Source organism: Mycteria americana, chromosome 3 (genome assembly GCF_035582795.1).
Source record: "Mycteria americana isolate JAX WOST 10 ecotype Jacksonville Zoo and Gardens chromosome 3, USCA_MyAme_1.0, whole genome shotgun sequence".
Taxonomy (NCBI): domain Eukaryota; kingdom Metazoa; phylum Chordata; class Aves; order Ciconiiformes; family Ciconiidae; genus Mycteria; species Mycteria americana.
In genome coordinates, this window is record NC_134367.1 from 16120938 (window position 1) to 16144239 (window position 23302).

The 23302-nt window shown below is 43.8% G+C and overlaps 1 long non-coding RNA gene across 2 annotated transcripts; it reads right to left on the bottom strand.

Moving 5' to 3' along the window:
• Window positions 1-463: 463 nt before the first annotated feature.
• On the bottom strand, window positions 464-20128 carry LOC142408023 (uncharacterized). Of its 2 annotated transcripts, XR_012775129.1 has the most exons (8): window positions 19589-20128; window positions 18771-19302; window positions 17232-17420; window positions 9560-9710; window positions 4308-4454; window positions 3622-3906; window positions 1334-1629; window positions 464-913 (listed from the first exon to the last, which is right to left on the bottom strand). It is a non-coding gene; the product is annotated as an uncharacterized LOC142408023 (long non-coding RNA). The 2 variants fall into 2 exon arrangements; XR_012775128.1 differs by having other exon boundaries at window positions 464-1629.
• Between the last annotated feature and the right edge of the window lie 3174 nt (window positions 20129-23302).

The window sequence follows — 23302 nt, forward strand, 5'->3', positions numbered from 1 at the left end:
AAAAGGAGAGAGATATTTAAACCCTTTTAAACTCCAGACCTTCCTCAGCGCTGAGGCAGCTCAAGGTCTCAGACAGAAGCGGCTTTTCCCCTCCGTGTGGGAAGAAGGATGGGGTAGAGGAGGGCAGTATGCCGTCCTCACCCTGACAATGTAGTTTATTGGAAAGGGCATAGCAGTGCTGTCATGAGCATGTTGCAGGAGCAGACAGGTGCTGACAGGGCGTTAGGGGTCCCCGACCGGCAGCAGCGGGCCCCACGGGGCCTGGGTGCTGCTCTGCCCGGTTCCCCTGCCAGCTCCCGGCTGCGCCGAGCAGGGACCATGCTGGGCACGGAGCTGCACAACACGCGCAGGGCCACACTGGCGGAACAGGGGGGTCTGCAACTTCAGTGGCCTCAGGTTGACACGTCTTATTTAGTTGGGTCACATTTTTTTATTAAGCTCATCATCTTCGCTGAGATTAAAAATTGCGAATCTAAATCTACATCACTGCCCCACAGACATTAAGCACTCAAATCCGCAGTCTGTTCAGCTCATTACAAAGAGCTAACGCTAACACATATATCCTTTATTATTTTTTTCCTATTCTAACCACTGTCTGTCCTTAAATTGTGATGAGTAAAACAGGAGCTCTCTTTCTAGGACAATGGGGAAACACCTAGAATGTCCCACAGAGAAGTAATGCATTTCTCTGCTAATTTCTTGAAGAAGGTGGACAAAGCAGCAAAACAGAGAGGACTTCTTTTTCTGGTGTGGAAGCACTTTCATTTTCTGAGAGCCGTAATCCAGCAAACCTTCCACTTGCTTCACATTTTGTAAAGATGCATTATCTTGTTCTCGGCTCAGATTACCGGCTCCGAGGTCCTGCTGCAGCGGCGTGGCCGGGTAGGTCGTAGGGAGAAGCCAAAACAAACTTCTAAGACAAACTCATTTGTAACCTTAACTATGAAGAATCACTCCTCAGTAATGTTAAAAACAAAATCAGCGCCAGCGAGTGGAAAAGAACAGGATAAATACTCTACATGCTGGAGAACTACGTCTCTCTGCCCTGCTGACTCACAGCTTAAACATCGTACAAGTCAGGTGACATTACCGCAGTGATAAATCTGATCTGTATCTACAGGAGAAGACTCCTGAGCCAATCCTTTGTTGAATACTGAGGAAATCATTGCCATATGTGAACATTTTTTAGTGGTGCCTTCTGACAAAATACATATTTTCCATTCTTTATTGAGCTGTTTATCTAGACTAGAATTATTATAAACTTCTCAAATGGTTCATTTTCCCAAGATTCATATGGAACAAATTAAAAATAAGTTTCCATAACAAAAATTACTTAGCTGTAGAGCTATGAGATCTTCCTCTCCTCCTGCTCTCAGACGAGCTTCACAGCCAGACAGATGCGAACGGCCCCTTTTGTGGCTTCCCGGCACTCAGCCGCACGTGCCGGAGAGGCAGCCCCACTCCTCCATGAGTTTGCACAAAGCCAGGCATTGCCATTGAGAGGCTCCGAACCACCACTGCAGTGTGGTGAATCCAGCAGGATCCCATATATTCACTTTTTCCATTCCTTTTAAGGTGGTTTACTCCTCAGTGAACAAGGGAATCTGGATCTGACTCCTAAAAAAGACACTGAAGGATGGGGAAAAGTATTTGCTTTGTATCTACATGCCTATATCATCCTAGTTGGGGTACTTGAGTACAAGGACTAGAGATAATCTAGTTCATTTCTAAGAAAATTTTTGGCTAAATAACGTGTGGATATGGATATACCTAACAGGTCCATTTGTGCTTCAACTTGGTGTTTATCCTTTCATCCCAGCTAAGGCTGCCTGACATTTCTTATTGTATAACCATGTTTTCATTTGCAGCTTGGAGAAACTTTCTGAGATTTCACACTTGTCATCTCTCATGCTACCTTATTTTTTTAAAATTGCTAAGACCTTTTCAAAAGCAAAAAGCAGAAGAAAAAATAAAAACAACTGCTACACAATGTTTAAAAAAATGTAGTTGCAAAGCTTTGGAACTCTGTGTGGAGGAAGAGCAAGGCTTTTGTTAAGGATAAACCTCATTTATTCATTCTTATTCCCTGCAAAATACATCCACATCCTAAAAATGTACAAGTCTTTGACAAGCAGTAGTTTACACATGCTTCCTAAAGACTTGCCAGAGTTTAATAGCTGAAATCCCCAAGCCGTCTGTCTTCACTGAGCATGTCCCTGCTCCTTACAAGCTCTGTATGTGACTGAATTGTACGTGCTTCACAGCCACTGGAAAACAAAAGTTTTAAAAAAAGTATTCTGCAGCATAGGGCTATAGGAATAAAATCAGTTTTCCTCTGTAATGGCTGTTCCCACATTCTCTGAGCTGGAGCGTTCCTGGACACTGGATGTGGCTCCAGAGAGCTGGTCCCTCCTGCACACGGACCATCCGCTGCTGAAACTGAGCATCGCAGGGAAGGGAGCTACCTACCTCCTGTTGGACAAGGAGAAGAGGTAGATCAAAGATAGTGAGGAAAAGGAATTATGTAGAAAAAGGTGGATTTTTATGAAGGAGAAGACTAGGTCTAGATGTCTTCAAAGAATAGAAACTGGGACTAAAACAGAGGGAAGACCCGGCAAACTAGGCAACCTGGAAGAGGAATAGGGCGTAGATCCTGGGAACAGCAAGGTGTGCCATAGGCCCAAGCAGCGGGCAAGGCCATGCTGAGGGAAGAGGTGGGACTGTGTGCTGCAAAGAAACGGTGCTCAGGAGCACACAATGGATGGGACAAGGACCCCATGGGCAGAGACTGAGTGCTAGTGCAGAGGAATAACGCTGACAGGAAGAAGTTTGAGGGCTGACCAAGACTGACTGAAGATTCGGTGAGGGAAAAGGAATTTTGGGAAAGGAAAAGAGGGAGAATAGGATAATTGCTAAATGGGGCATACCTGGACTTTCTGAGATTTCTGCGGTGGTTAGCGAAGAGATGGGCATGGGACTGGGATGGGACTGGAACAAGACTGGAACAAGACTGGAACAAGAACACGCAGCCCAAGAGTCCTGCTTAAGGGCCAGAAAAGCTGAACATAACCCTCCTCAGAGCTGCAAACTAAGCCCAAAATCTTTCAGCTCAGTCCTTTCCCTGACTACGTGTCCCATGCCCTGCTAGTGTACACGTGCGAGATCTGCAGCATCCCTCTTACATCAAGCAGCCAGCTCTGCTAGCTGCAGTACTGCTGACGAGCAGTGAGGCATCTGTGTGGAACAGCACAAGGAAATTTCTAGCGAGAGGAGGTCGGCTCCGACATGTTTAATGTGAACAAAATCTGATATTATTTGGTTCTCAAAACTGAGGAAAACATCGTGAGACTAGTGAGCTAGATGGTCCTCCATCGGTTGCAGTGCACGGCCTGTACCCCCACCTCTCCTAGGACACTTCTGCCCTGTCCTGAGTTGTTTCCAGGCCCCAAGAGCTCTGGTAGTGCCACAGAGCCTGCAAGGTAACTGCCAAGGTCCTACCCAGTCCCTGCTGGGTGAGGGGACCCAGCTCCCTAGTGGGCTTGCCAGAGCAAGGACAAAGCAGGAGGGCCAGAAAGCATTTGGTTGTAACGGGAAGATCCATGAAGGAATTGAAATACATACCTGGGCAATAGGAAGATCAGAGTGTAATTTCCACTTGTTCATAACTGGAAATAACAAACCTGGTTTAAATTATTTGCACAGCTCCTCATACGGTCTTTGTGTCAGAGGCAGGGATGAAATCCAGTTCTCTTGAGTGACATTCATCTACCCCAGCCACCAGGCAAACCGCTTTCTCCCTGCTGTCCCCCGCCTCATTCATGTCACATCTTCCAACTTGTGCAACAAATGAGTCAGGGGACTTAACAGACAACAGATGCCTTCACAGCACAATTCTGATTCATGCCCCTGGCAGAGTGGGAGAAATCATATGTGATTATTTAATTCAAAACTGTAACCTAAGAAAGTGAATGAAAAATCACAGACAACATTAATCTGGTATTTTGATAATTTTTAAATCCTTGCATCTGCAACCCTGGAAATGTTCTTTTAAGAGTTGTAAGCTGTTGGGTGGGAGTTTTTTGTTTCATTTTGTTTTCTAGTACCTAGCTTAGACTGCACCACATAGAATTGGCTTTATAATCCCAGGGCAACAAGACCACAGAGATTAACTTGGATTTATCTTTTTGGATTCACTATAGTCAAAAATCTGAAACTACTAATTTACTGCAGTCCTATCCAAAAAGATATCCAAACAAAAAGGTACCCAAACAACCCAGATTATCTTCAATTTGTACTTTTATACATACTTGCTTTCCTTGTCCTGGCTCTGGGTATACAATTGCATCTTTTTCTGATGTGTTCTTTTACAGGAGTCCTAATCCTTGAGGAATTTGGAGATCTGCAGTCTGATCTGGTGGCGAATGTGATGCATAACCCATGGAACAGTTCTGATGCTACAAACATTCAAAACAGGGTAGGTTTATTATGCAAAGCATACACAAACACACACAGACAGACACATACACTGGTTAAAATGCCCCAAATGAGTCACATGTTTTCATTATCCATTACATTGGGCTGCAAACATTCGCTGTGGATGATAATAATGCAATAGATTCCCAGCAGAAAATTTCTCTGCAAAGGAAGAAAAACAAAGTTCTCTGCAGAGTACATCACACCAAAGCTGTCAGCTGTGCAAGGTTTCATAGAACTGGCACATTCAGATCAGATGAGTGTTCAGTTTCATACACCTCTAATCCTCTTTTGTTCTCCTGGGTTATTATTTGACAAGGATTCTGCATTCTCATTATCTTCTCTTCCACACTCATGATACACTCCAGAGAGATGCAGAGTGTCTGGATAGCAAGAGAAAGTAACCTCAGCAGACATTTCCTTCCTGACTACAGATACACTCACTGGATTTGATGAGCTACAAAGATTTTTCAAGTATCAGTGACAAAGTTATGATTTCTAAGCAAACCCTTAAAATGTCTCTAATTTAGAGACTGTCCCACCCTGTGCCTGACGTACTGAGACAGAGGCTGATTTGGATCCAAAGTCCCGTCAGCCAGTTCATAAAGAAAGCCAAGATCATAGCACAATAAGCAAGTGAGTGTTCTCACACTGTATGATTTTGTCCACTCTTTGATTATGAAGGGGACAGAGGAGTTATTCCTACCATTATTCATCCTAATGTAACTTGCCAGTTTTATGTATTCCTACAGAGGGAGAGGCATTCATCCAGAAGACTATTCAAAGGAAAAAGCTGACTTACTTACATACTCTGAGATGAGATCTGTATGACCCTTCATAGCAATTCTTGAGACCCACGTGCCTGATGCAACTGTATGGACAGTAGGCTCAGAGCTTGGAGAAAGCTCGTGAACTCTCCTGCCTGAGTTTCTCTGCCTGGATAACCTGCCAGCTCTCCCCAAACAAGTCGACGCAGAGGCATGTGCAGATTGGGCTCAGATGTCAGCTCACACCCTGAGGTCATCTGACAATACTAAAGGTGGCTTAAGAGCATCCTAGTCAGGCTTCACCTCTGAATCACCTTCCGGAAAGCTTTTCTTACTACTGAGAAGAAAGAGAGGTTGAGAGATTTCCCAAGTAAATCACACAAGTTTGTGACTACCCCCTCCCTTCCACTCACTCTTATTTACAAGTCAGGCATGCTTTTAGCACAGAAACCAAGGCAGAGAAGTTCAGACCCAGATATCCTCAAGGCTGCTAAACAAAGGTATGAACTTCAACATCTTAAGTATCAATTCATGGGTCTTCAATTCAAACAGATTTTTTGGTCTATCATGCAGTGTTTTATTAACTCCAGCAAACTGCAATACTTGTTCTTAGCTGTTTAGTTCTGCTGGAAATATGCATACCTTGCCATAAATACGATGCAGTTAAAAAAGGGCCATCTTTTCATACATATTCTCCTCATTAGAGAAAATGAAATAACAAGGGAAGATCAAGTCAAGAGCAGAAAGGGATCAGGATACAATTTCTATCAAATCTTCAGCATGCCTTTCACCAACTCTTCTATTTTCTCTTTGTAGGTACATAGTGTATAGTACACGAAGTGCAAATGTCATCAATCTACTGTTTACAGTCTTTCTATCCTGAATGGCTAATAAGTTTAACACATTCATTTTTCAGTACAAATTAAGCCTGTCAGAATGACTCACACTTCTATATAAAGGAAGTTCTAAACATATTTAAGGGGAAATTTAGCTGTCAAAGTCAGTTAGTTTGTTGAAGTAAGAGGAATCCCATGTTTCTTTGTAACCTTTCAGAGAACATGGTATTTGGCAGATGCAGAGCTGTGCAAGATAAGTGGTTTTTAAACTTGTTTGTGTGTGTATGTGTGTGTGAAAGAGAGAAATTACAGACTCTGGAGACCAATTCTGGAGAAGTTAAAGACATATTTCTTTGTCCTTTATTACTAGCGAGGGCCTTTCTGGAAGTCAAGTTAGTGAAGGGCTTAAGAGGAAGGGCTTGCATGCTCATTTTTTCCCCCCAGTTATATAAGTTGATATAGTGAAAGACGTTATTCTCCCTACAAACCCTGCCTTGCTGGTGTCCCCAGTTATAACACCACTGCTTGTTGCACTTCAAGATCATCTTTCGTCACTAGTTGCTGAAATGTCTTATATAAATATTGGTGCCCAGAATGATCTTTTCCTGAAAAAAGCACTAGCAAAGCAAAGATCTTGTAAGCTAAATATGGCTGAAAGCCAAACAATTCTACTTTATATTTTTTCCAACTAAAAAGGGGAAAAATTAGAGCAATATGGAAGTTCTTCATCAATTTCTTTGGTCGACTAGCTAAGAATCTGATTTTCTACTCAGGCATTGTTTCAGTGGAAATATTCTGAGAAGCTCTTAATGAATCCTCTCCTCTCATTGTTGGTGAAAGGAGACCTTAGAAAGACGAGATGACATGCCAAGAATGCAGAGCAAGTTAGTTGCTTCTCCTGCCATTAGTATACCCCATATCCCACAAAGAGACGTGGGGACACTTCCCCACGTCTCTTTGAGCTGAACTATGCTGCATTCAGTCCCTTATTTCCCTGTTCATACCTGGAGGTCCACACACTGGATGAATTGTTGCATAAAAGGCACACCAGCAAATGCCAGTATGTCTGTCTCCAAAGCACAGGCCCCCTGTGCAAGACCAAGATTCACAGACTGAAACCCAGTCAGAAAGTAAAAACATCATTTGAACCTTAAGTGCAGAAGACCTGCAAAAGCCCTGGGCCCAAAATAAAAAGAAGCAAGGGGAAGTCTAAGTCTGGAGCATGGTGGTGAAAGCACTCAGCCAGGAGGAAGAGGATGCTAGTATGGGAAGGATGACTTATTACTGGAGGCGTAAGGGAAAAGGGTTCAATATCCTTGTTGATTTAAAATGGCCAAGGCTGCTTCATTCTGGAGGGGCTGACAAGGAGGGTCCCAAACTCCTTCTCCCAAACTCCACTCCTGGACTACAGCCCACACCCCTGAACTGAGGTTATTAAAAAAAATTCTGAGAAATACAGGAAGTCTGAGGTATCTGGGAAGAAGCCTGGTCTACTTTTTAAAGACAGGCTGCCCTCACCTCCAGGTTATGTACATAAGCTTCTTCAATTTACTGCCCTTAGGAAACCCAGGCATGCACCTTAGGCAAGCTGGATCACACAAAACAGTTGGAGCCTTTCCTTAGATGCCTAGAAAACTTAACCAGTGAAGGCATAGTTCATGCTGAGTATGGGCCTTGTGATTTGCTTTCTTGGTCTTTAAACACTGATAAGCCATCTGAGTCCTTTCTTAGGAGACTGTGACCTTTTGTGGATTTCAGCCCTTGTTTAACCATTAATGCAACATGTCCCAGCATGCAGCTGGAGCTGCAGAGGGATGTCACTCTTTGACATTTCCTTCTTCTCAGCATCCCTTTCAAAGAACAGAAAATTTTCAACAAAAAAATTCATCTCTTCAGGATCATGAGAAGATCACCTGTTGATCCAATAGAGAATTAAAGTAAGATACATGTTAATGATGAGGCCAATTAACTAAGTTGCTAAGGATCAAAGGAAGTTTTAATATGCCACTGTCCACCTTACCTGTGGGCAGGTAATGCTATATTCACCCACTACTGGAATTCTTGCATTTTTAATGGCACATTTGAACTCTCCACTTCCATTCAGAAGAGGCTAAATTAGATGGTGTCCTGAGATGGGTGGTCACAGCATCCTTTCACAAGGATAATTTTCAGTTAAAATTGGAGCCCACTTTCAAGCCCACTTTTCTTTAAACTCTCCATTTCTGCTAACTGAGAATGGAGAGTTAATAAGCCGATACGGCATCAACAACAGGTCGTGAGAGATTGCCGTTACCTAATCAAAAGAAGAATTGCCTTTCCGAAGGATTATATTTCGTTCCTTTTTTGGGGAAGGGAAAGGAAGCTCAGCATCAGCTGAACTGTTTCAGGTCAGGCCAGTCACCATGGCAACAAATTTTTCTGATATTAGAAAGTATCACTTGGGAAGTGTGGTTAGTATAATAGCATCATGGATCATTTTCATATATTCACTTTACACTTAGGGCTTAAAGGAACTATGTCCTTGTCTTCTGAAAAAGACTGTGACACAATGCAGAACATACAGATCATGGGTGCAAAAAATTGTGCATCTCAGAGAAACCAGGCAGTCTCAGCCAAATATAGGCCTTGAAAAGTTTGGCTGGCAGAAACCCAGAAAACCTAGTAACCTGATTGACACACATAGCTGTCCTAGCCCCTTTTTTCTCCATTGACTATCATATAACAGTATTTTTCTGCTATTTACCTATAATTAGATGCACAGATGCAGAATATTTCTGAGCAGCAGAATATTACCTTGAATAGTGACTGTACTTGAATTGTTTCATTTCTTGTCACATTAGATTGAGCTGTGTTTAAAATATGCTGGTTTTGCTTTTAACAATAAGGATAAATATGTAATTTGACTACACCCGGGGATTTTCAGTCTGTAATGTCATTCTTTTCACTTTTTTCCTCTCTGGAGGTAGGCACATAGCTTCTGAAAGTGCTTGAAAAGAGCTGCTTAATGCTATGCTGGATTCTTAAATTAAATCTTTTGGAGGATTTGCTCTGATGACATGAGAAGTGTTGGATCCAGTGCGGATACTAGGGATGAAATCTGATGTGTACAAAGCAGAAGGTCAAACACACCTATAAACTGCAATAAAAGCATTGAAAAGTCTTCCTTGTCAGCTAACCAAATCCAAAGTTCATGATCGGACCAAAGAGGCCAGTTACCTCAACGTCACCAATTCAGTCTAAACACTACACTTCAGGATAAAGCAATGTACTGCAGATACATAAATATGTATCTTACACTGTTTTATACAGGGGAGTAAAGAAAACTTTTCGCTGGCTACCATATTGTGTGGAAAGGTGAGCCAAATTCTGATTTCACTTTCATCCATGTAAACCCTGAGCTGCCAAGTGAAACTCCTCAGGATTTACAAGCTGGTAAAATGAGCTCAGGATACAGCCCAGTATATTGCATGAGGTAATGCTCACCCATATAGCTGGCTGGAGAGTTTCCTTATGGACCAGGGAAGAACCACTCAGTCTGTGCAGGAATCACGGGGTGAAGCTCCATGGCCTCTGTTCTGCATGAGGTCAGACTAGATAATCAGAGTGCTCCCTTTTGGCCTTGAAATCTATGAATCTATTAGATGAAAACAAATGTTACAATTAATCAAGCTGCTTTTCCTCTGCTCTAACCCACAGGGTTAGTCATGAAAAATTGGCCTCTCAAGACACGGTTCTTTATGGCTATTTTGACTGTTGTTTAGTGCAATACTGCCATGATTTAAAATCACAAGAGGTGTCAATCTTTCAGCTTCATTTTTTGCATCAGTTACCTGCCGTAACTGGAATGTTGAAATTCTCACTCAGTTCTGGCTTAGCTGAAGCTCGAATCGAGTTAGACCTTTGGAAGGTCTGAGTAAGTAATTTCAGGGACTGGATGCAGTAAGTGTTGTTGGACTGGTAACATGCAGCTGTAGTGGAGGTATGTAAGTGTCTGTCAGCCACAGCCTGCAACTGTAGGATGCTCAATAATAACAAGGTCATACGTCACACATGTGGGCAGAGTTTAACCTCCTAAAATGGAAACCCTGTTGCATCATTCTGGTGTAGAGGATTGAATTATTATAATTGTGTAAGTGTAAACAGGATACATGTCATATATTTTTACTTGGATCCTGCACTCATTATATATTTGGCATGGCCATAAGCCACGTTCAATGCGTGCTGCAAAACCTGAGACCCATCCGTGGGAACACAAAGCACACAAAAATAGAGATGCTTCCATCACACAGTAAAAATATGACATCCTAACAATCCTACCCAATGATTAAGCTATCCTGAAAATAACTATTCTCAGTCATATTAGTTGCTCAGTGTAATAGTTCAACTTCCTTCTGTGAATAAAAAAATAGGAATTGTTAAATCTATCTACCTGAGATGTTGAGGAATTTGCCAACAGTTGAAACCAAACAAAACATACAAGCTGCAAGATATGCACACTTTGGTTACAAAATGTAATCTTCATTATCACATAAAGCCTTGGAAAATGGCATTTATGAAGCTGAAGTTTTACTGTATGTAATGTACGTTGTTCATTGTGCTTGATACAATGATCTGAGTAAAGATCTTTGCACTGAGGATAATCTTTTCAAATAAATTTTCAGAGCTTATTTTCCAGACAAGATATAAAGTGAAAATACGTTCTTCCTCCTTTTTTCCCCCTCATACTTATATATCTACCAGCCTGTACTATTTTGTATCACCATAATGGAGTAAGAGATTAGAAGCTTCCAGTTATTCTGAGAAAAAAATAGAAAACCACAGTCATAAAGGTGGCTGAATATAAAAAAATATGCATTATTTCAAATTTAAATGTTTTACAGTTAACTTTTGCTGTCATTCTTCAGGCTTAGGCATGTGAATTACCAAGCATGCTGGTAGAATATGACCTGACAATTCACTGGGGTGAGTTTAAAATGGCAATGTCTCCTGTGATTATCAAAACTAGGAATGACTGATACAGGCTTTCCTACCAGATTAAATAAAACCTTCTAATATGACTATCATCTAAATGGACATATCATTATATGAATGATTCAGAGAATTTTAGCATTTGTATTGAAGTGACTTAATGTATTGTATCCTATGATCTGTGACAAAAGGCAGTGCTTTGGTGCCCACATGTAGCCTTCTTGAAATTTTTTTAGGTGTCATAGGATGTCTGAGACATCTGCATTGGACTGGCAGAGATGACTGGCAGAGCTGCATCTTCTTCTGAAGATGCAGCTGGAGGCCAGCCAGGAGACTCTAGAGCATCTACCATGGCACTAGACATCAAAGTTTAGTCAGCTGAATTGAGCCTGAGGCATCCAAGTTTGCACTGTATTAGCAGAGATCTACTCAATACAGTCACCCAACTCTGGAGGGTGAATCAACTTGTCCAATTGTAGACAGATAGTGCCTAAGCAGCCAAATCACTCGCTGGGTTTCAGTGACTGCATTAACTAGATCTCCACTGACTATAACGGGAGACTAGATACCTAATTTATGTGTAGATGGGTATACATGGGCATGTGGTGTCTTAATCTCAAACGGATTCCCAGCCATAGGGCTCAATACAGCTGCCCAAAACATTTAGTGTCATTTCAGACACCCAGGGCACCACTCATGGCATGTAACTGCTTTTCAAGAGAGGCAAAGGTCTACTGTATGTCCTGCGTTACACCTGCCATAGTTACGGGGATGTTTCAGACACTTTTTGGCATATCAGCTGGCATTGAGAACATAAACTCAGGCAACTGACTTAAGTCCATAACCCCTTGCCTTCCTTCCGTAACACCTGCAGCAAGTGCTAACGCATTCCAGATTGCAAAGACCACAGCCCCTAATAAGAACTAAGGATGCTTAAGGTAATATTATATGCAGCATTGGGCAATTAGTTAACCAACTGCTCATCCAGTCTGGGTGTTGGAAAGAACTTAACTCACTAGAGCCTTTAGCCAATGGCAATCACCATCCTTCCTGTCTCATCGTCCATCACCACATCACATTTAGTGATATTTTAAATCTTTCCTGTCCATGACTGCATTGACAAAATAGATTAGCAGGGGCAACCAACCTCAGACTGCCCAGAAGAGACTCAAATTAATAACTGGGAGGGGGTGCTCCAAAATTGTCAAGGGCAATCAGAGTTAATGCTTGAGAGGAAATAAAACCAAGCAGATGAAAACCAAGAAACTGGGACTTCCCTGAGGGATGACGAAAACACTTTAGAATAATGGCCCAATTATTTAATTCTGAATTTCAATGAAAATCCTATAAAAGTACTTAAAACACCCCCATTAGCACTAAATGAGCTCATCTTGATTAATGTTATTAAAACAATTGCCAAAGGGTTTAGTAATGATTAAGTCTTATATCTCAGGTGATAAATTCTTAACATTCTAGCTACATTAGGATAAAGCATAAAAATAAAAGTTTATTTTAATTTTCATTTTCTAATTTATTATCTTCTTTCTTCACCCCTCAATCAGACCCAGCAACATGTGCACATTTCCACCCTAATCTTAGTCTTGCATAAGTAAGGAAACATGCAATAATAGTCCCACTTAGGTGCTTCAACCTGTTCTTCCCACTAAGTTTGGGCACTATTCAAGGCACCAAGTTACAAGATTAATCTCTCTAATGACTCTTAGCCGTTAATGGTGTAGGATGGGCTCAGTTGCATAGCCTGACCTGCTGTCTGACTACATCTGTCTCTTTGTACTGATCTACCTGAGCCACCTTCATCAAATGCCTACATTTAGGTGGATGAATCCCAATCTTCAAACCCTGCGTAGGTACGCAATTAGAGTAAGAATCCAAGCCCAGCTGAAGCCATTAAAAAGATCCCTGTTGACTTCAATGCTGAATTTGCCTAGACTTGTGGTACTGGTAATTGAGAATCGTCTTTTGATAGTTGTCACATCCGTCCCACAGTATGCTGGCCTTTCCCTCTCAGGGGCCCCAGAAGAACAAAATTGAAATAAAGTCTGTGGCACACACACAAGGGAGCCAGGACACAGGAGTCCTGCACCACCCAGGAGCAAGCCATCTCACGTGTGGAGGAGGTTCATCCTCGCCCTCCTCCATCCCCGCCGGCACAGCAGGGCAAGAAGCCGAGGACACAGCCATGGTGCTGCCTTCCTCTGCCAGCGCCAGTTATGGGCCATGGCAGAGAAAGACATGCTGTCTTTCCAAGGTAGCTCTGCTGCCGCTGTGGATCATGACAGCCAGGGAAACTCCAGCTGAACTGCTACGGGAGCTGAGGTCTCACTCTCAAATAACTGTAAGCGCTCAGCACCTTGGTATGTAAGTGCCGTTTGCAGAGGACAAAATATGTAGGAGGTTTTTATTTGCATGGGTCAAACCTCAGAGTGCACAGCAAATCACCTTCTTTGAAGAACTTTGGAAGTTCTAATTCTTTTTCCTCATATGTGTGTGCATGTGCTAAATCCCTTCCTTCCCTCCATCCCAATGATGAGTACATACTGGTGTCACTCTACTGATGCTGCGTAGCAGTTTTGCTGTTCTTCAGGTTCAGATGGTGTGGTGTGCATGTCAGAATACTTTGAGAAGATCCTTAGAGCTCTTACTTACTTTTCTGAAGTTCCTTTGACATGTCAGCAGGCATTTTCCTTCAGTCAGGGCTGAGAGCAAACTGTGACTCATGAGTACTCAAGCTGTGTTGCACTGAGAATGATAGGAGGCTGCTTTTCCTTATCTTCTCTGTTACAGGCTGTTCTGGCTGCAGCAGGGCACACTGAGGTTTGCTCTTGGACAGACATTAAAGGGAGATTTGGGAAGCTTTCTTCTCCCATGCAGTCAGATGAGCTCCAGTCCTTATCACTGAGTAATTATACAAATATCTCTGTGAAAGCCCTTGGAGACAGGTGCAGACAGCACCATTGTCCTTCTTACTGGTCTTTGTACATGTGGCAGCTCCTCCAGAGAGGTACTGGGAGCATGGTGCCTATGTGGCAAGGAGATCTGAAGGTCTCCTATCCTCAGGTAGGCACAACGGAGAGAGCTATAGGCAACCCATGAAAAGCAGACGCAGTGGACTTACAGCCACCAACTGCAAACCCAGCATCCTTCATGAGCATGTACAGCCCTGGTGAAGCCTGCATGGCCACAGCTGGGCTGTTCTAGCTGGTTATGGCATGTCTGTGTGGCTGTCACACCTCTGCAACGCGCTGCAGGCCTAGCTTCACACTACGCCGTGCCTCCAGCTCTTCATCCAAAACCTTGCAGACGTCAGTACTTCCTTGTGTTTTTCACAAGTGGCACACAGGGCAACCCACTGTGGATGGATACAGCAATACACAGGATAAGGGTCCTGCTAGCAACTCCCTTTAGTGACACCAAGAAATGCTGAAGTGGAAAGAAAAAGGCGGCTTCAGTCCTGTTAGGTCTCTTGGCAAACCTGCTTCCACATATTGTTACCAAGCTGTTAGTGATGCTGACAAAGAGCTCACTTGATCTGAAGTGACCTTTGCTCAAAGAAGGTTTTTGATGCTATTTGCGTGCCTGTATATGGAACAGCTCTTGGTCTGTACAAAGGGAAGTGGCAAAGAAACCTGAGCCTGTAAATGCAGACCTGGGAAATAATAACACCAAGGGACTTCATGAAATCAAAATAAAACCAAAAAAGTTTTAATTACTTTCTCTGACTTGAGTACTTCTTTAAAAAGTTACCCATAAGTTGTGCAAAACCTCTGGTTTTCCACTTCCTGACATTTCTGCGACAACTTGAAAGATCTGATGAATTCTCTGGAAACATATAAAGCGTGAAATGTCCTCAAATTTCACAGATCTTTTCCTTTCATCCCACATTTTGCAACATATAGCCATTATTGGATAGCAGTTTGCAATTTGCTTGTCTTCACCAAAGCTTTTGCAAAATGTCGTTATCTGTTGCTGCTGAAAAACCCCCTTGAAGTTTCAGTAGTTTCTTCCTATGTGCCAATGAACTGGCAGCAACATGTGTTTCTTTGCAGCTTTCTGGAAAATATCTCCTACTCTAGTTCACAGACTTTGACTCCTAAGGACTCGTTTGGCCTCTGAATTTATTTCTCTCTGGCTTTATTTAGTCTTTTACTGAAGTCCAGACACTGTTCTCTTTCTCACCCAGAATTTACTTTCCGTCTTCCGCCTCTCACCAGTTTCCCATCCAGTTTCTCCAGCCCAAGGATGTTTTTCTTCTATGCAAAATGAAGATTCCCAGTCCTACAGGTGAACCCTGTATAGCCTACAGGAGTCTGTTCAGCCACATCCATACTAGCAAGTTAAGTAAAGCCAGGACACAAACACAGATCCCCCTCATCTGAACCACAGAAAGGTCACAGCAGTGCCACCACCATTTCTAACCTGGGCCAGCCAGCATCCTTCAACCGGTTCCTGGGCACAGCTAGGGAGGTTGCACAGTGCAGGGACTGGACTAGACCAGGGACTGTTCACTAGCCAAGTTAGATGCAGCCACCCTGTTTTGAAGGCAAAGAGGCTTTAACAGTACGGACATAGCCAGATGGCTTCAGGGACAGAGAATGAGACCTCAACAGATGTACTCTCGGGGTCCCAGCAGCCCCTTCTCAGAACCTCATTTGTGCAAACAAAAGCAGACGTACTGGAGACTGTCAACCTGCCCTGACCATTGAATGTGTCTCCATCCTTGGGAAGGACGTGTGCCCACACGAGGCTCTGGACAGGCCCATGAACACTGTTTGCAGACGCAGGTGTTCTTTCAATTTCACTCTGGTCACGGGTTTTCCTGAACCTTCCTCACCATCCAGACACTCCCCACACCAACAAAATACCCTTCGGTGTGGCTGGCTGGGTTGTGCCAAGTGATACTGCTACTCAGGTGCTGGTAAATTCCCACTGAGAAGTAAGACTGAATTTGGCTGTAGGTGTTTTTCCCCAGTTACAACTAGCAGGTCTGAGCTTTCTGTATGGGGGGAAGGGAGCGTGAAAAAATAGAAGAGCCCCATTCAATTGCACAAGCTTCATGAGCAATTAGGAACTCAGAGGGGAAAGAAATCATGAACCAAATCATAGGAAATGGCAACAGAGCTGCAAAGATGACATCATAGTTTATTGGAATTATTTAAACATCTTAGACATATGTGCAAAGCTCAGTGGAGAACTCTAGTGCTACATGCCAGTGAAAATCAGCTTTTCATTCAGGATCAAGTCAAATATCCTTCTGACTTCATATTGGAGTGCTTTACTCATCTTTTTATACACGGCATCTAAATAAAGCCTCTGTCACAATTAGCTGCGCTGAAACAACCTTGGGTATCGCATGATGATGCATATGCTTTAGCTGATGTGCATCCGGAGAGAAAGCTAACCAGAACCACAGGATATTTCAGACCTCGGGGGGAGGGAAGTGAGCAACTCTGCTGTGGAAAGTAGCTGGAAGTTATCCAGCTTCCCCAGGCCAGTCAGTCATGAATATCCGGCTTTGGCCACAGAGGGGTTGTGGAGGAAGCAGGCTCACAACAATTGGGAAAGGTTTGTAACCACAGGAGTCAAATGAATGAAGCCAAGAGGCCGCCAAGTGATGCAATTCATGGAAAAAAAAAAAAAAAACCTCTTCAGCTCCTACACAGGAGCATTCATCATTCACTGTGACCTTCCAGGAATGTGCTGACAGACACAAAGCGTTTTGTGTGACATTGTGCCAGTGAACTGGAATGACTGCTGCTCGCAGCATTGTTTCCTAACAGCAGGGCACCATCTTCTGGAGGCTGCAAAGACTGTCCCCGCCGCTCCTGGGCTGGAGGGGAGCATGATGCACCATCCCTTTGAAAGCAATTTAGGATCTAAAAAAAAAAACAAAACCAAAAAAACCAAAACAGTGTTCAGACCTCATATTAAAACCAGCCGCTGCCTCAATTAGGCACAGGCGCCTGAGTGCCCGAGAGCGGTGTTGGAAGGGAGGGGGTAGTGCTGTGCTGGGACAGGATGGAGCTGGGGGAGACCTCTTAAAAAAGTCATATCGGCGGGGTGGCCGGCAGACACCCTTGTGCTGCTCATCGGCACAGCACAGCCACCGCTGGACAGACGGAGAAGGAAAAAAGAGTGTATTACAAAGAGAACAAAGTACATTTCTTACCTTCGCTGGGCTTTCCCATATTGTCCAGGGACGAAGATACATCTGTGTATTTGTTGGCCCAAAGGAGGGTCAATTCGATCCACCACCTCCAGGTTTGCTGCCCTTGCTGCTGCCGCAGTAGTTGTGGTGCTGGCAGCAGTAAGCTGGTATCTCCTTAGGCCACCAGGACCTGATATCAGTTACACCTTCCTAGAAAATTTCAGAGTAAAACACACTTCAATTTTAGGTGCGTTTTATGGAGGAAAAAAAAAAATGAGGCTTATATACTAGATACAGGCATATCTGATGACTGACACTGAAATTTATAAGAGAAATGAGAGGCATTAGGACACCATTTCCCATTGACGTATCCATTAGGCTCTTTAGGCTGTTTTGGCTAAGCCACGCTTTATTTCTGCTTCCAGAGCTGTGCCGTGCTGTGTCCCCACCACTGCGGCATCACCTGAGAAAAACCCCAGTCCCCCACAAGCCCACAGACACGTCCTGCTCCCTGCTCCGGAAAGGAGAAAATCCGGAGCTGCGACATTCCACAGGGCTGCGGGCGAAGGCAGCGAGAGGAGGAAGAGCACCCAGCCGAGTAGCCAACTTGGCAAGCAGCTACTTCACCAGCTTTTCACACGGATGGAAAAGACTGCTGAAGGCACAGGGAAGTGACAGGTAGGGAGACTGAAATTTCCCTGAATTTTTATTGTAGGAAAACCCTTAGGGTGGCCCTATGCCATAAAGACACGAGCAACGCTGTACGCAGCATTGAGAGATACAGGCACTCGTGTAAAACCAGTAGCCAAGTAAATATGAAAACATCTTCTGTGAGTCTCAGTCTACAACAAGAAGTTCAGCTCCCAGAGCTGAGTCTGCTAGGAACAGGAAAATTCAGAAATGCTACCAAAATCACTCTGCCAGCAGAAGTGGTACCGGAGGGGACATGGTTGGGGTGGCAGGCACTTACCCTTCAGCTGCGCCTCTGCTGGGGGACTTTGCTGCCCTGGGTGCTGCCGGTGGGGCTGTAGCAGCATGGCGTTTACAGACACCGCCCTGCCAGGGCAGGCTCTGCTTCCTTACAAGCAGAAGATGTGGCCTTGGAGGTTTAGAGGTCATATCGAGCCATGCTTAGTGCAGATGACAGTGTCTCATTCTTCAGAAACACCTCCAGGGCCCTGTTCATTTCCTTATAAGTGGGGTAAACTTCATTCCCTGGTGATGAGCCAGGCAACAGATTGCTGGTGTGGTTATGCCTCCAGTGTCATCTCTCAAACCCTCTCTGTGGAGTTCATTTCCCTCCCTTTTCTACCCAGTCCGGACACTAACTCAGTATAATGTACATTTGCCTGAGTACAAGTAGAGTGGATTTTATTCTCCCCGGTGCAATGCTGTTGCTCAAACTCTTAGACTCATTAAAAAAAAAAAAATCTGCTCCATTTTATACCTGCAAAACTCATAAGTCCCAAGCTCTTTGACGTCTGACATACATGTCTTCCTATTCTGCTCTTATTAAAACAGAAGTCACATATTTTAGCTGAAGGACAATGCCATACGTACCATGAACAGAAGTGTGTAGGTAGCTGGGTAAGTCTAGGAGGACAAGCTGCTCATCATCAGCTGAAGGGTGGCCAGGCAGCCAGGAGGTTTCCCCCCCTCCTCTTCCATTTCCTTTCCTGCAACCCTTCCAGCACATCACATCGTGCAAAGGGAGAGGGAGAAGAAGGAGTAATGCAGGGGCAAGTGGTGTTAGGCTGCCTCAGCACCATGGTGTCTGCCTTGCTGAGTTTGGCTGCCAGGCTGGCAATTCAGAGGATGCAGAACAGCAGAAAAGAGGCTGTCATGCTGCAAGTACGGATGGTGCAGCCCTCGCTGCACAACAGGTCTGGCTGCTCTTGGCCGGACTTTGTGCCTGAGTAGGCCTGGGGCTCAGCAGCCTCACAGCCAGGAGGAGAGGAATGAATCCTGTCCAACAGGATGGATGGATGTAGGTAGCAAGGTCCTGGAGATCCTAGCCATGGCTGGGGTTGCACACTGGGGGATTCCCATGTGTCTTTCTGGATTTCAATACTGCAGAGTGGAATATGCTCATCTGAACAAGAAGAAATAAAATAAACAGTTCCAATAAAAGGTGCAAGGGGCTGCGGGCTCTGCTGTGGCCTCCACAGAGCCAGTGGGTCACCCGGCCAAAGTCAGGCAGAGGACACGGTCAGGTGATGCAAAGACAGAGACTGGGAAGGTAAGGAGCCAGTACAGGATCGAGTGTAGGATTATGGTCCAGGCTCAGAGAGGTAAGACACGGAGAAACAGTTGGAGGAAATAACAGATGCTACAACCCTGTAATAAAAAGAGAGTAGAAGATGCCAAGATAAACTTACTCTTCTGTCCTTACCTGGAGCTAAATGTTCAGGGCCATCCAGGTGATGAAACGGTCAGTCAGGCAGAGATAAAGGATTCACAACACCTCTGTGTAGCACTGTCACTCTAAAACTGGGTGCTCAGTGACGCCCAGTGTGCTTTAGACAAGCATTTGGGTTTCTCACTTCAAAACCAAACACGCTGCTTCAGTTCTCACAGTCCCGCTACAGCCCTCAGTCTCCCACCGCTGCCGTTGGCTGCGGTCACCGGGCTGTTCCCATGCCCCTCGCTAGCTTGCTTCTTGGCATCCACTTCTGGGAACGGCCATCCGCGTGTCCCGTGTATCTGGGAACATGTGATCCTGGGCAAGTGCCTTATACCCTGCATGCCTCGGATCAGACTTGCTGGGAACAGTTCCCAGGGACTTCCTCGGTAATTGCCCAGTGGTCTCTTACAGTGTTTATTGGCAAATGGGGAGACAATCAAAGCAAACCTGTAGGGAAGCATAAAAAGATCAGATCTAATCTAAGCTGTGGGTAACAGCCTGGCCAGACAGAGTAAAAGCTTCCAGCTACAATTCATTTAAGAGACTAACTTCCTCCTATTCTGTGCCTGATGCAATAGCTGATTTTTATGAGATAATCAGCCAGAGCTCTCCAGTGATCTAAGGGAAGGCTTCACCTCCCAGTGAGCAATGAAATACTAAGCCCACCTGGAGTCAAATGGCATAATTTAACTGGTGGTAGTTTGCACCAGTGGATATCAAAGAAAGATCTGACTTGGTATCTGCAAAGATAATGTTAGTGAAAGGTGATACCTGTCCACTACATAACTGTGGGTTGTGGCAGCACGGCACCAGAAAGTCTGTGAAATACAGAGTATTGTCAGCTTGCATGGGACTTTCATCCCCACGTATCCCAAGCCTTTTGTGCTTGCTACGTCCCGTGAATCATTCCTCCCTACATAAAGACAACAGAGTTGTGTCTACCTTTCCAAAACGCAGGCTGAATTCCCACAACCACTTCACTGATTTATGCTGAGGATCTAGAAAACTGGCGTAATGCTCTTTAAAAACAAGGTTATGGATATTACTATTTATCAGAAAAGCAGGGCTACCACACTGTAGTAAGGAAATGAACACAATGTTTTCTTTATCATAAAATCAAAGCATATTGCATTCAATAATTGCCAATTTCTTTTTTTTTCTAATTCCACACATGTTGGGACATGGAAAATTGGGTATGGGGAGGCTTTTAAGGAGGAAATTGCATATTAAAGTTTTTAATATATTTCTGTAACTTCCAAGCTTTTCAAGAGTTACTGATGAATTAGAGGATCTCGGTCCTGAGAGCTGAATTTAAACGACCATAAAAGGACTTAAATTTCAGATGATGGGTGCTCAGCCATTCTGAAATTCAGGCGTTATTACAATGTTTCCAGTTAGGCACCCAAAGTCATTAGTCACTTCTGAAAACCTTGGCATAGAGTAAAAGAGAAAATCTCCAACTGAGCTAACATCCTTCATGTACAGTCTCATAAAGCAAAAACTAGAAAAAATGTCCTAAAGCCCATGAGTGAGTCAGTCTCATTCATTGTGACTGTGGTAAGCTGTAAATTATTTTTATTTAATAATAGCTAATACCTGGCTTTTGTACAGCTTTTTTTTTTTTATTAGTGGGCTATAAATGTATTATAATCTTTAAATGCAGCATCGTGGAGCCATTAGTACAAGAATTTAGTCAGTGTAGACAGACCATCATAGCAAAAGAATCCAGCTAAACAAAATATACACCAAAGCATTTGCTCCTTAGAAGACAATGGGAAATTTTAAGCAGGCAAATATTCTGATGCCTTTCTCTCATATTATTCTTGAGAATGCATTTCTCAGTCAGATCAAAGGCAATTGTGGTGTTATTTCTTTCTCTGTTTCTTTTGGTTTCTCCTACCAAGCCAAAGGGAAGGAGGTTGTATCGCAGCTCCCAGCGTCAGGTTTTCTATCCTGTCCTTCAGAGCAAAAAGGCAGGAGGAAGCGTGTGGATGCACGGTGTCTCCTTGGACTGCTTGCAGAGTGGTTGTTTAGGCATTTACCCAAGGCTGTACCTGAAAAAATCCCCTGGCCCACAAGCCACAGGAATTGACTCGGCAGTCGAGGGGCCAAAATCATCCTCCGCACCACCCTCAGCCTGGGGTATTTAAATATCCCAGGGTTCTTACTGGAGTACCAATAGTTTGGCTGTAGGAGCAGACTCATTCAGGATGTGCCAGCATTGTGTTCCTGCTGGCCAGGCTTGTTTTACCATGGAGCTAACCGCTGCCAGCCAAGCTACCGCATGCTTGCATGGACCTGATCAAGCAGAGGAGCCATTTGCAGATGGGTCTGGCTTTTTCAAATTCAAAAGTTTCAGCTTTGCATGATCCGCAGGCCCTGGCGCTGGGCTCTGAAGCAGAAAAGCCAAAGCAGTGGTGGTTGCCCAAGCAGGGCCACATTTCATCCAGTGCAGCAGGTCTGTGCCAGATCCATCACTCTGTGGCTTAGATAAGCCCCAAACTGAGCCTAAGTTGCACTGAGCTCTACTTCCCCCACCACAACATTCTTGCTGTCTGGGGCCAAGTTTCCTGAACACTCTTACACGGGTTTGAAAGTGTGTGCAAAGCCAGGCTAGAGCTGCAAATGGAGCCAGTCATCTGGCTCCTATATGAGCGCCTCATAAAGGTCACTTTATAAGTATTTTTGTAAGCATTTTTGTAAGTGATGCTATACAGCTTTTCTGCACAAACCCATTGCATCATTACTCCTAGCTAACATTGGTTGCTGGACTGGGCAGGCTGAAGGTTGATTTAGGTGTGGTAGCTCTCGCAGTTTTCAAGAGGTTAATAAATAAAGTAAGCCCTTGTGAAATCTTTGCAGACAGCCTTGGTGCCAGCAGCTATCATTTTGTTCCTGCCACAACCCTACGGCCGAGCCTCCTGACAACAGAGAAGCAGATGAGCATATAGGCAGGATGAGGCCCAATGCAAGCCCATCTCACAGTCCATCTGAAACAGAAATATGTCCTGACACTGGCACACAAAACAGGCAGCTCTTAAGGAAGGTAAGAATAAAACATCTAGGACGACAGCACAATCTGAAATGCAAGCACAACTCTCCAAGAAAGAAGGAGGGAGAAGCAGATGCAAAAGAAGAGAGAAATATGTAATAGGCAATAATCCATCCAAAACACCAAAGCAAATGTCCTGGATAGATGCAGTTAATGCAGTTTTCTGGATATTTTCTTTCTAGACCAATCTTAGAATTCTGTGGTTATGTGTTAGTTTTATATATTCATTTAACAGTCCAACCAACCCTCTGTCTCATTTTTACCTAGTTTTAGAAGCTGGAGTTTCATTTAGCTTTGCAAATAAGACTTTCTTTTAATGTAAAATAATTCCAGATAAAAAAAACAAGCCCATACCTGGCAAATTGTCACATAAAAACGTTAAAAAGCATTTGTATAGTCCATCATTCAAATAAATACTACTTTTTCATCCCTAAGCACAAAACAGGAACTATTCACATAAGACAAAATATTTTGCAAAAAAGGAACGTAAACATTATTATCCCACTCTGGAAAATAGCCAATGGTTTTATCTGACTTACATGCTTACACCTCTTGAATTTAATAAGTGTTTGCTTATCACTATGGAAGGCTGTGCATGTGGTTATTACTAATACATACCAATCAGTTTCACAGGTA